The sequence below is a fragment of the Trachypithecus francoisi genome, unplaced genomic scaffold (genome assembly GCF_009764315.1).
Source record: "Trachypithecus francoisi isolate TF-2019V2 unplaced genomic scaffold, Tfra_2.0 Lachesis_group4, whole genome shotgun sequence".
Taxonomy (NCBI): Eukaryota; Metazoa; Chordata; class Mammalia; order Primates; family Cercopithecidae; genus Trachypithecus; species Trachypithecus francoisi.
The window spans coordinates 127,109,965-127,123,823 of NW_022681469.1; the positions used below are offsets into that span (position 1 = coordinate 127,109,965).

At 44.4% G+C, this 13,859-nt stretch overlaps 1 protein-coding gene and 1 pseudogene across 12 annotated transcripts in view; one reads left to right on the top strand and one right to left on the bottom strand.

Moving 5' to 3' along the window:
- RABGEF1 (RAB guanine nucleotide exchange factor 1) overlaps positions 1-13,859 on the bottom strand; it is a 1,203,668-nt gene that overhangs the window by 923,680 nt on the left and 266,129 nt on the right. The gene's annotated exons all lie outside the window — the stretch shown is intronic.
- On the top strand, positions 3,206-3,738 carry LOC117072932 (annotated as a pseudogene).

A 13,859-nucleotide genomic window follows, 5' to 3' on the forward strand; every position in this document is an offset into this window, starting at 1 on the left:
GAGGTGGAGATTGCAGTGAACTGAGATCGTGCCACTGCACTCCAGCTCTGGATGACAGAGCAAGATTCCATCTCAAAAAAGAAAGAGAGAAAGGAAAAAAAGAAAAAAGGCTGGGCACCATGGCTCACGCCTGTAATCCCAGCACTTTGAGAGGCTGAGGCGGGCGGATCACGAGGTCAGGAGATCGAGACCATCCTGGCTAACACGGTGAAACCCTGTCTCTACTAAAAATACAAAAAATTAGCCGGGCGTGTCGGCGGGCGCCTGTAGTCCCAGCTACTCCGGAAGCTGAGGCAGGAGAATAGCGTGAACCCAGGAGGCAGAGCTTGCAGTGAGCCGGATTGTGCCACTGCACTCCAGCCTGGTGACAGAGTGAGACTCCGTCTCAAAAAAAAAAAAAAAAAAAAAAAAAGAAGAAGAAGAAAGAAAGGAAGGAAGGAGGGAAGGAAGGAAGGAAGGAGAAAGAAAGAAACGAAACAAAAGAAATGAAGCCTGACTTAAAGAAGTTCCAAATAGCATAGAGGAGGTGTGCAGGAAGCACGGGGGTGGGGCATGGGGGTGCTATATTGGGTACTCAGGGAAGATGTCCTTGATCTGATTAATTAATTATTCAACCAAAATGACAGGCTGGATTCTAGGCACTGGGAGTACCCTGAAGGGGCTTCTAGTGAACCTGTCCTCTGAATTGGGTCTTGGAAGATGGGGGGGATTTGCCCAGGGAGGAAGGGGAGAAGAACATTCCAGGCAGAGGGAGAAGTCTGGACAAAAAAGGTGACTGGCCTGCTTTAAGAACAGGAAATCATCCAAGTGGCTATAATTATAACAGAAGGTAGGGAGGAGAGGTGGAAGGAGTTTGGGGAAAGGCTGTGAAGAGTTTTCAATGTCAAGAAAAGGAGTTTGTTCTTGGTCCTGTAGGTCATATAGGGAGCCCAAATCAGTTTTAAAATCAGAGGAGCCAAATTTATTTTATTTTATATTTATTTATTTATTTATTTGAGACAGAGTTTCCCTCTTATTGCCCAGGCTAGAGTGCAATGGCACAGTCTCGGCTCACTGCAACCTCCGCCTCTCAGATTCAAGGGATTTTCCTGCCTCAGCCTTCCAAGTAGGAAGGTTACAGACATGCACCACCATGCCTGGCTAATTTTGTATTTTTAGTAGAGACAGGATTTCTCCATGTTGGCCAGGCTGGTCTTGAGCTCCTGACCTCAAGTGATCTGCCCGCCTCAGCCTCTCAAAGTGCTGGGATTACAGGTGTGAGCCACCGTGCCCAGCTGAAACCCCATCTTAAAAAAGAAAGGAAGGAAGGAAGATACATCTAGCTATAGTATTGAGGATGAAATGGAGGGAGAAGAAGAGACAGATGGCTGGAATGTGTTGTGGTTTGAAGGTTTTTAGCCCTCGCTCAACTCAAGAATGGAATTACTTGGAGTTCCCAGAATGCATCGGACTGTTTCACGCCTTCCTAAATGCTCTTCCCTGTGCCTGGGATGCCCTTCCCTCAGTGTCGGTCTTGCTACCTCCCATTCGTCCATCAGTATTCTAGCCAAACATCATCAATGTCAGGCAGACTCCCAGCTGATCCTGGTGTCCAACTCTGGGCTCCCGTGTGATCCTGCGTGTATGGGCATTTAGCAATCTTTTCCTGATTTGGGAGCACTGTCATAGTGCCTTCTGGGCCTTCTCCACCACCCAAGTGGTGAGCTCCTTGCAAGCAAAGGCTCATCTGACACATTTCTATGCCCTGACTCCCATCCCTCTCCCGTCTTCCCCCACAAAAGCCCTAGAACTGGGCTGCAGCTGACCACTGGGAGGACAGAAAAGACTGTTAGACCAACTGTATGCCTTGTGGTCCTGAAAAATGCAAAAGTGGAGTGGCAAGTCCTGAGATCCACCAGCTGGTGTCTGAGGCCTGGAATCCCTTCCTGGGAGGCCTCGTGTGAAAGTCAGTGGCGTTCTGCAGATGTGAGGTCGTACTTCTGAATATCCAGCAAAATACTGGGGCCAAACCCTTTGACAAATGAACTGAGGCTAGAAAGAGAGTTGGAGAAGTGGTTTGACAGCAGAGCTGTAACCACAATACTTAACATGGGTAAGTCACCAGGTGGCAGGCTCTGAGCTAAAATTCATCTCATTGCATCTTCACGACAGTGCTGTTTATATATAAAGAAACAGAAGCTGGCAGGGCTTGGTGGTTCACACCTGTAATCTCAGGACTTTGGGAGGCCAAGGCAGGCACGTCACCTGAGGTCAGGAGTTCGAGACCAGCCTGACCAACATAGAGAAAGCCTGTCTCTACTAAAAATACAAAATTAGCTGGACATGGTGGCGTATGCCTGTAATCCCAGCTACTCGGGAGGCTGAGGCAGAAGAATCGCTTGAATTGGGTGGCAGAGGTTGCAGTGAGCCAAAATCGCACCATTGCACTCTAGCCTGGGCAACAAGGGTGAAACTCCATCTCAAAAAAAAAAAAAAGAAAAAAAGAAACAGAAGCTGCAAAGGGTTAGGGGTTAGAGGACATGTACACAGGCACCCAGGTAGAAGAGAACAGTCAGTCTGGCTGCCCAGATGACAAAAGAGAGATTATCAGTCCAGGTTTGTTTGCAGCAAACAGCAAGCTTGCAAGTTTGGCATATGTGGAGTCCATGCTGTAGGGATGGGGAAGGGAACTCAGGAAGAGGAGAAAGACAGAAAGGCAAGCCAGGCATGGTGGCTCACGCCTGTGGTCCCAGCTACTCGGGAGGCTGAGGCAGGAGAATTGCTTGAACCCTGGAGGCAGAGGTTGCAGTGAGCTGAGATCACGCCACTGCACTCTGGCCTGGGGACAGAGCAAGACTTAGTCTAAAAAGAAAAAAAAGAAAGACAGGAAGGCAGCATAAAGGCTTGCAAAAAAAACCCACAAAAAATAAAAAACAAATAAACAAAAAGCAGATAAGTCAAAAGTGTCTGCAGCTGAGTCCCTGATGGTTGACACTGAAATGGACGTGAGGCTTTATCTTGACAAAGCATTAAAGACTTTATCTTGACTTGGCGTTAAAGACTCATAGGAGGGCAGGACGCAGTGGCTTATGCTTGTCATCCCAACACTTTGGGAGGGTGAGGTGAATGGATCACCTGAGGTCAGGAGATCAAGACCAGCCTGGCCAACATGGTGAAACTATGTCTCTACCAAAAATACAAAAATTAGAGTGCGGCCCATCCTGTCCTTGCCATGAAGCCACAGCAGGCACCAGTGTCCAGAAAGGTGTTCATTCAGCGAGACTGCAGCAGTGGCACACACTGCCAGATCCAGACCGAGCTCCCCACGGAGCTGGAGAACTGGATTGATAGGCAGCAGTTTGAAGAAATAGTTTGAACTCTAAATAACCTTTATGCAGAAGCAGAGAAGCTTGGCAGCCAATCATATCTCAAAGGTTCTTTAGCTTGTTTAACAGCATATACCATCTTCCTATGCATGGAAACTCATTATGAGAAGGTTCTGAAGAAAGTCTCCAAACACATTCAAGAGCAGAATGAGAAGATCTATGTTCCACAAGGCCTCCTCCTGACAGATCCCACTGAGTGACGACTGCGAGTTATTGAAATTACCATTTATGAAGACAGAGGCATGAGCCACAGAAGATAAACCATAGAATTAAATATCCCACTTCCAGCCGGGCCCCTCATGTATCCATTGGCCGACCACAGAGTGTCCCTACCTCCTCTCCAGAGCATCATTCCTTTCTATCTGCCGCTAGATCCACGGTGCCATTTACTCCAAGGACTTACTTTGTAGCTTTCCACACCTGGAGTGACCTCTAGTCTCTCAGCATCCACTTTATGTCTCTAAATTGTGTAGGATTCTGTAATCTTTTGACTAGTTTCTGAGAAAACACAATGAAGCATTTCACTTTTTTTATTCAAGGCCATTTAATAAAACGCAGCTGGTCAGCCCAGTGCAAAGCTTATTATCTGCCACCAGTACATACCATTGGTTCTCTTCATTCCCTGGGGCAGCTTCTCAGGTAGCTTTAGACCTCAACAAGTTGTATCTTCACCAGTGTTCCATCTTGTTCCCCTAAATTAATAAAATGCTTTTCTCCAGGATTTTGGCAAGGGTTGGTTGTGGCTATGGTTGTGCTAATGCACCTCCTAGATTTCAAAGATTTACCGGTTTTACCATGACTCAATCTTAAGATCTGTTTCTACTATTCAGTTCTTCAAACTGAAGCTCATTGAAAAAATGATGTATAATGCTATTTGTTTTATTATAGCAATTATTCCTCATTAAAGCAGTATTTAATGCAATTTCCAGTTATTTCTTTGGAGAATTTTATATCATTGTTGCATTACCTTGAATGTTGTGAAGATGTGATGTGTGTTGCTTATCACAAAAATCAGTAAGCACAATAAAGTGGATGCCAAACCATCAAACACATAGATGTTCCTGCTGTGTCCCTGGATATGTAATAAGCAGGTATAAAAAATATTTTAGGCTGGGCGTGGTGGCAACCTGGGCAACAGAGCTAGACTCTGTCTCAAAAACAAAAAAACATCATAATAAATATTTTAATTACAGTTTTCCTATAAATATAGCTTATGAGAAAAAACTTGATAGGAATAATACTGTATATTACTAATTTTTAACTATCCCTATGCAAACCTTATGACTCACAGAATTTTCTCATATACAGTATTCAGTGCACATTATGACTGGCTCAAGTACAGTAAGTCACTTCTAAGTAAAACTCTCAAATCTGAGTCCCTATTTGTAGCTCTGCTTTTGGCTGTACATTTCTAGGATCAGGGCTGCTTATGCCTTTGCAGTCATCCTTGGGGTTTGAGAGCACTGTATTTGGGAGCGAGTTTAAAAATACATTAGGAGAGGGAAACCATTAAAAATTTCACTGTCAGAGATATTACAGGTGCTAATACTGGATTTCGTTTTTCAGATTTAATTTCTTTTGTGGGTCTGACTGGGCGTGGTGGCTCACGCCTGTAATCCCAGCACTTTGGGAGGCCGAGGAGAGTGGATCATGAGGTCAGGAGACTGAGACCCACCTGGCTTAACACGGTGAAACCCCGTCTCTACTAAAAATACACAAAATTAGCTGGGCGTGGTGGCAGGCGCCTGTAGTCCCAGCTACTTGGGAGGCTGAGGCAGGAGAATGGCGTGAACCCGGGAGGCGGAGGTTGCAGTGAGCCGAGATCATGCCACTGCACTCCAGGCTGGGCAACAGAGCGAGACTCCGTCTCAAACAAAAACAAACAAAAAATTTATTTTATGAGTCTGTTAGTCATTCAATAAATCCCATAAGTATGTGTAATATTTCAGTTGTGTAAAACTCGTTTGTTACTTTAAAGCCTGTAATAGTGTGTTTGTGTTTTCAACCCGTTGATAACTTTGCTGAAATATTGACACATTAATAAAACTTTTCTTAAAAAAAAAACAAAAATAAAAATACAAAAATTAGCCAAGTGTTGTGGTGCATGCCTGTAATCCCAGCTACTCGAGACGCTAAAGCAGGATAATCACTTGAACCCAGGAGGTGGAGGTTGCCGTGAGCCAAGATCACACCACTGCATTTCAGCCCAGGCAATTAAAAAAAAAAAAGCCCGGGCGCTGTGGCTCACACCTGAAATCCCAGCACTTTGGGAGGCTGAGGCGGGTGGATCACATGGTCAGGAGATGGAGACCATCCTGGCTAACATGGTGAAATCCCGTCTCTACTAAAAATACAAAAAATTAGCCTGGCGCAGTGGCGGGTGCCTCTAGTTCCAGCTACTCGGGAGGCTGAGGCAGGAGAATGGCACAAACCCAGGAGGTGGAAGTTGCAGTGAGCCAAGATCGTGCCACTGCACTTCAGCCTGGGTGACAGAGCAGACTCTGTCTAAAAAAAAAAGGAAATATCAATAAAGAGATAGAAAACCTGGAAAAGAAACTAAGAACAAATTTTGCAACTAAAAAGTATAACAAATAAAATGAAAAATGGGCAGAATCAATGATATAGTTTGAATGCTTGTCCTCCCAGACCTCATATTTAAATGTAATCCCAATGTTGGAGGTGGGTCCTGGTGGGAGGTGTTTTGGTCACGAGGACAGATCCCTTACAAATGGCTTGGTGTTCTCCTTGCAATAGTGAGTGAGTTATTGTGGGATCTGGTTGTTGAAAAGTGTGTGGCACCTCCTTCCTCTCTCTCTTGCTCCTGCTCTTGCTGTGTGATGGGCTGGCTCTCCATCACCTTCCACCATGATTGTAAGTAAGCTTCCTGAGGCCTCACCAGAAGCAGATGCCAGCACCATGCTTCCCACAAAGCCTGCAGAACCATGAGCCAATGAAACCTCTTTTCTTTGTGAATTATGCAGTCTTAGGTATTCCTTTATAGAAACACAAAGAATGGCCTAATACAAAAAAAGAATGAGCAAATTTGAAGAAAGGACTATGGAAATTATTGAGTCTGAGGAATAGAAAGAAAAAAGCTTGAGGAAAAGTGAACAGAGCCTAAGAGACCTGTGGGAAACCATCATGTGCGCCAAAGTATGCATGGTGAAAGTTCCAAAGGAGAAGGGGGGTGGGTGCTAAGAGAATATTTGAAGAAATAATAGCTGAAAACTTCCCAAATTTGACAAAAGACATAAATATAAAAAATCCAAGAAGTTCAATGAACTCCAAGTAAGATGAACTCAGAGACCCATAGTGAGACACATTATAATTAAAGTTTTGAAAGCCAAGGAGAGAACCTTGAAAAGAGCATGAGAGAAGCAACTCCACATGCAAGAAATCCTCAATAAGATGAAAATCAGCAGATTTCTCATCAGAAGCTATAGAGATAAAAAAGTTAACACAGTGAAGTGGTAAAAGAAAAAGCTGTCACTAAGTATCTTATATCCAGCAAAACTATCCTTCAAAAGTGAGGGAGTGGCCAGGTGTGGTGGTTCACGCCTGTAATCCCAGCACTTTGGGAGGCCAAGGCGGGCAAATCACGAGGTCAGGAGTTTGAGACCAGCCTGACCAACATGGTGAAATCCTGTCTCTACTAAAAATATAAAAATTAGCCGGGTGTGATGGCACATGCCTGTAATCCCAGCTACTCGGGAGGCTGAGGCAGAAGAATTGCTTGAACCTGGGAGGCAGAGGTTGCAGCGAGACAAGACTGTGCCACTGTACTCCAGCCTGGGTGACAGAGTGAGACTCTGTCTCCAAAAAAAAAAAAAAAAGGTGAGGGAGATATTAAGACATTCAAGATAAACAAAAGCTGAGGGAGTTTGGGCCAGGGGTGGTGGCTCACGCCTGTAATCTCAGCACTTTGGGAGGCCGGGGTGGGCGGATCACCTGAGGTGATCGAGAGTTCGAGACCAGCCTGACCAACATGGAGAAACCCCGTCTCTACTAAAAATACAAAATTAGCTGAGCATGGTGGCGCATGCTTGTAATCCCAGCTACTCAGGAGGCTGAGGCAGGAGAATTGCTTGAACCCAGGAGGCGGAGTTTGTGGTGAGTTGAGATAGCACCATTGTACTCCAGCCTGGGCAACTGAGCGAAACTCTATCTCAAAAAAAAAAAAAAGCTGACCGGGCATGGTGGCTCACACCTGTAATCCCAGAATTTTGGGAGGCCAAGGCGGGCGGATCATGAAGTCAAGAGTTTGAGACCAGCCTGACCAACATGATGAAACCCTGTCTCCACTAAAAACACAAAAATTAGCTGGGCATGGTCACGGATGCCTGCAATCCCAGCTACTCAGGAGGCTGAGGCAGGAGAATCTCTTGAACCCGGGTGGTAGAGGCTGCGGTGAGCCAAGATTGCACCACTGCACTCCAGCCTGGGTGACAGAGCAAGATTCTGTCTGAAAAAAATAATAAAAAATAAAAACCTCATTGCACTGGCTAGACTATTTTGTACGAAAAAAGAGAGAATATCTTGTACAGTACTGAATAGAAGTGACGGCAGTGGACATTCCTGTCTTGACCTGATCTTTAGGGGAAAGCATTTTGTCTTTCACCATCAAGCATGTCGTTACTTGTAGGTTGTTTGATGGTGCCCTTTATCAGTTTGAGGAAGTTCCCTTCTATTCCTAATTTGCTGAATTGATCCTGTCAAACAGTTCTCTGAATCTATTGAGAGATATTCTGAATCTAATGGTTTTCTTTTTAGTTTAATAAAGGAGTTGTGTTGATTGTTTAAAAATAGCCTTATTGAGATATAATTCATATAGCATAAAATTCACACATTTACAATGCACAATTCAGTGATTAGTACACTCAAAAGTTATGCAACCATTGCCGCAACATAATTTAAAAACATTTTCATAGGTGGGGCATAGTGGCTCACACCTGTAATCCCAGCACTTTGGGAGGCCAAGGTGGGCAGATCACAAGGTCAGGAGTTTGAGACCAGCCTGGCCAACATGGTGAAACCTTGTCTCTACTAAAGATACAAAACAATTGGCCAAGTGCGTGGCTGATGCCTCGGAAAAAAAAAAAAAAAGATGTAAAAAATTAGTGGGGCGTGATGGCACACACCTGTAATCCCAGCTACTTGGGAAGCTGAGGCAGGAGAATTGCTTGAATCTGGGACACAGAGGTTGCAGTTAGCTGAGATCACACCATTGCACTCCAGGCTGGGTGACAGGGTGAGACTCCATCTCAAAAGAAAAAAAGAAAAAAAAATTTCCATAAAATAACTCCACAGCTATTAGCAGTCTAAAACTATTTTCTTCCATGCTGTGGATTGTCTTTTCACTTTCTTGGTTGCATCATTTGCAACAAAAATGTTTTGATTTTGATGAAGTCCAACATATTTATTTTTTTATTTTGTTTTTTTGTACTTTTGGTGTCATATCTTAAAAAACATTACCTATCCCAAGGTCATAAAGATTTGCTCTTGTTTTCTTCGAAGAGTTTTGTAATTTCAGCTCTTAAATTTAAGTCTATGTTTCAGTTTGAGTTAATTTTTCTATATGGGGTGAGGTAGGGGTGCAAATGATTCTTTTGCATGTGGATATGTAGTTACTGTTGCAGTATTTGCTGAAGAGACAAATTGTGGTCACGGATTTGATTCGCATCTCCTTAGTGAATAATAATGCTGAGCATCTCTTCAAATGTCTATTGACTATTTGTATATCTTCTTTGCAGAAATATCTGTTCTAATTCTTTTCTCATTTTTATATTAGGTTGTCTTTTCAAATGTCCCCATCAGATTGTCTTGGCATTCTTGTAAAAAATCAGTTGACCTAAAAGTAAGGTTTTATTTCTCTTTCTTTTTTTCTTTTCTTTTCTTTTTCTTTTTTTTTTTTTTTTGAGATGGAGTTTCACTCTTGTTGCCAGGCTGGAGTGCAATGGCATGATCTTGGCTCACTGAGACCTCTGCTTCCCAGGTTCAAGCGATTCTCCTGCCTCAGCCTTCCCGAGTAGCTGGATAACAGGTATGCGCCACTACACCTGGCTAATTTTGTATTTTTAGTAGAGATGGGGTTTCTCCATGTTGATCAGGCTGGTCTTGAACTCCCAACCTCAAGTGATCCACCCACCTGGGCCTCCCAAAGTGCTGGGATTACAGGCGTGAGCCACTATGCCCGGCAGGTTTTATTTCTCGATATTAAATTCTACTCCATTAATCTATATCTATATCCTAATGCCAGTACTGTATGATCTTGACTACTTTTGAGATTGTTTTGGCCATTCAGGGTCCCTTGCATTCCCATATAAATTTAATACTCAGCTTGTCAAATTTTGCAAAAATGGCAGCTGAAATCTTGATAGGAATTGTGTTGAATCTGTAGATTAATTTGGATAATCTGTAGATTAATTTGGAGAGTATTTATATTTTAACAATATTACATCTCTTTTTTTTTTTTTTTTTTTTGAGATGGAGTCTCACTCTGTTGCCCAGGCTGGAGTACAGTGGTGCGATGTTGGCTCGCTGCAAGCTCCGCCTCCCGGGTTCATGCCATTCTCCTGCCTCAGCCTCCTGAGTAGCTGGAACTACAGGCGCCCACCACCACGCCAGGCTAATTTTTTTGTATTTTTTTTTAGTAGAGACGGGGTTTCACTGTGTTAGCCAGGATGGTCTTGATCTCCTGACCTTGTGATCCGCCCGCCTCGGCCTCCCAAAGTGCTGGGATTACAGGCATGAGCCATCAGGCCTGGTCAACAATATTACATCTTTCAATTCATGAATGTGGATTGGCTTTCCATGTGTTTCTGCATTCCTTAGTTTCTTTTTTTTTTTTTTTTGAGACGGACTCTCGCTCTGTTGCCCAGGCTGAAGTGCAGTGGTGTCATTTCAGTTTACTGCAAGCTCTGCCTCCCAGCTTCACGCCATTTTCCTGCCTCAGCCTCCCGTGTAGCTGGGACTACAGGCACCTACCACCTTGCCCGGCTAATTTTTGAATTTTTAGTTGAGACAGGGTTTCACCGTGTTAGGCAGGATGGTCTCGATCTCCTGACTTGGTGATCTGCCCACCTTGGCCTCCCAAAGGACTGGGATTACAGGCATGAGCCACCGCGCTCAGCCTCCTTAGTTTCATTCAATAATGTTTTGTAGTTTTCTGTGACTAACTCTTGTACCGCCTCGGCTAAATTTTCTTTTCAGTATGTTATACTTTCTTCTTTTTTTTTTTGAGATGGAGTTTTGCTCTTGTCATCCAGGCTGGAGGGCAATGGCATGATCTCGGCTCACTGCAACCTCTGCCTCCTGGGTTCAAGCAGTCCTCCTGCCTCAGCCTCCTGAGTGGCTGGGATTACAGGCACCCACCACTGTGCCCAGCTAATTTTTGTATCTTTAATACAGATGGGGTTTCACCATGTTGGCCAGGCTGGTCTCGAATTCCTGACCTCATGATCCACCCGCCTTAGCCTCCCAAAGTGCTGGGATTACAGGTGTGAGCCACTGTGCCTGGCCTCAGTATGTTATTCTTTTTTGATGCTATAAAATTCTTTTCTTTTTCTTTTCTTTCTTTTTTTTTTTTTTTTTGGAGACAGAGTTTTGCTCTTGTTGCCCAGACTGGAGTGCAATGGTGTGATTTTGGCTCTCTACAACCTCTGCCTGCCGGGTTCAAGTGATTCTTCAGCCTCAGTCTCCCCAGTAGCTGGGATCACAGGTGCCTGCCACCATGCCCAGATAATTTTTTTTGTATTTTTGGCATTCTTAGGCTTGTAGCTGCATCACTGTGATTTGTACCTCCATTTTCTCATGTCCTTCTCCCTGGGTCTCCTCTGTGTCTCTGTATCCAAATCTCCCTCTGATATCGTTTGGCTCTGTGTCCCCACCCAAATCTAATTTTGGATTGTAATCCCCAGTGTTGGGGGAGAGACATGGTGGGAAGTCATTGCAGCTGGGCGCGGTGGCTCACGCCTGTAATCCCAGTACTTTGGGAGGCCGAGGCGGGCAGATCAGGAGGTTAGGAGATCGAGACTATCCTGGCTAACATGGTGAGACCCCCATCTCTACTTAAAAAAAAAAAAAATTAGGTGGGCATGGTGGCGGTTGGTGGCCTGTAGTCCCAGCTACTGGGAAGGCTGAGGCAGGAGAATGGCGTAAACCCGGGAGGCGGAGTTTGCAGTGAGCCGAGATCGCACCACTGCACTCCAGCCTGGGTGACAGAGCGAGACTCCATCTCAAAAAAAAAAAAAAAATTCAGTAAGGAAGTGATTGCATCATAGAGGCAGATTTTTCCCTTATTGTTCTCATGATAGTGAGTAAGTTCTCATGAGATCTATTTTTTTTTTTTTTTTTTTGAGACGGAGTCTTGCTCTGTCACCCAGGCTGGAGTGCAGTGGCACGATCTCGGCTCACTGCAACCTCTGCCTCCTGGGTTCACGCCATTCTCCTGCCTCAGCCTCCCGAGTAGTTGGGACTACAGGCACCTGCCGCCACACCCGGCTCATTTTTGGTATATTTAGTAGAGACGGGGTTTCACCATGTTAGCCAGGATGGTCTCGGTCTCCTGACCTCGTGATTCGCCAAAGTGCTGAGATTACAGGCGTGAGCCACCGCACCCAGCCGAGATCTGGTTTTTTTAAAGTGTGTAGCACTTCCCCTTTACTGGCTCTCTCTCTTGCCGCCATGTGAATACATGCTTGCTTCCCCTTCGCCCTTCCACCAAGATTGTAAGTTTCCTGAGGCCTCCGCAGCCATGACTTCCGTACAGCTTGTGGAACTGTGAGTCAATTAAACGTCTTTTCTTTGTAAATTACCTAGTCTCAGGTAGTTTTTTTTTTTTTTTTTTTTTTTTTTTTTGAGACGGAGTCTCACTCTGTCACCCAGACTGGAGAGCAGTGGCGCGATCTCGGCTCACTGCAACTTATGCTACCAGGGTTCAAACGATTCTCCTGCCTCAGCCTCCCGAGCAACTGTGATTACAGGTGCCTGCCACTGCGCCTAGCTAATTTTTATAGTTTTAGTAGAGATGGGTTTTCACCATGTTGGCTAGGCTGGTCTTGAACTCCTGACCTTGTGATCCACCCGCCCCGGCCTCCCAAAGTGCTGGGATTACAGGCCTGAGCCACCGCGCCCAGCCGGTAATGTGAGAATGGACTAACACCCCCTCTCTCTTCTCTTATAAATATATCAACCGTTAGATTTAGAGTCCATTCTAATCCAGAATGATCTTGTTTTAACTTGATTAGATCTGAAAAGACCCTATTTCCAAATAAGACCAGATTTACAGGTACTGTAAGTTAGGACTTGAATGTATATTTCTGGGGACACAGTTTAATCCTCTACTTTGGGGTTTCCATACTTGCCCATAATCAGGTTGAGGAAGTTTCCTTCTCTTTCTAGTTTATTGCTATATTTGTTTAAACAGTGAATTATACTTACAGAGAGTTAAATAGTAATAAAAGTCTTATATATTGTCCTATGTACTTTCCATTTCCTATGCTCTTTATTCCTTTCTGTCAATCCAGATTTTCATTTGTTATCCTTTTCCTCCTGTGTGAAAAAGGTATTTAACATTTTGTGTAGTGCAGTTCTGTTGGTGATGAATCCTCTCAGCCTTTGTATGTCTGAAAATATCTTTATTTCACCTGTGTTTTCTTTCTTTTTTTTTTTTTTTGAGACGGAGTCTCACTCTGTCGCCCAGGTTGGAGTGTGCTGGCACAATCTCAGCTTACTGCAACCTCCACCTCCCAGGTTCAAGTGATTCCCCTGCCTCAACCTTCTGAGTAGCTGGGATTACAGGTGTGCACCACCACGGTTAGCCAATTTTTATATTTTTAGTAGAAACGGGTTTCACCATGTTGGCCAGGCTGGTCTTGAACTACTGAACTGAAGTGATCCACAAGCCTCAGCCTCCCAAAGTGCTGCTATTACCGGCATGAGCCACCATGCCCAGCCTTATTTTCACAATATTTTAATGAATGATTGTTATTGTATAGAAATGCCGGCCAGGTGCAGTGGCTCATGCCTGTAATCCCAACACTTTGAGAAGCCAAGGCAGGAGAATCACTTGAGGCCAGGAGTTTGAGACCAGCCTGGACAGTAAATGAGACTCTGTCTCCATTAAAAAAAATAAAATTAAAAAAAAAAAAGAAAAGAAAAAATAGAAATGCTATTTTAGGCCGGGCGCGGTGGCTCACGCCTGTAATCCCAGCACTTTAGGAGGCCGAGGTGGGTGGATCATGAGATCAAGAGATCAAGACCATCTTGGCTAACACGGTGAAACTCAGTCTCTACTAAAAATACAAAAAATAAACTGGGTGTGGTGGCCCGCGCCTGTAGTGCCAGCTACTCGGGAGGTTGAGGCAGGAAAATCGTTTGAACCTGGGAGGCGGAGGTTGCAGTGAGCCGAGATCACGCCACCACTGCACTCCAGCCTTGGTGACAGAGGCCATCTCAAAATAAATAAATAAATAAAAATAAAGAAATATTATTGTG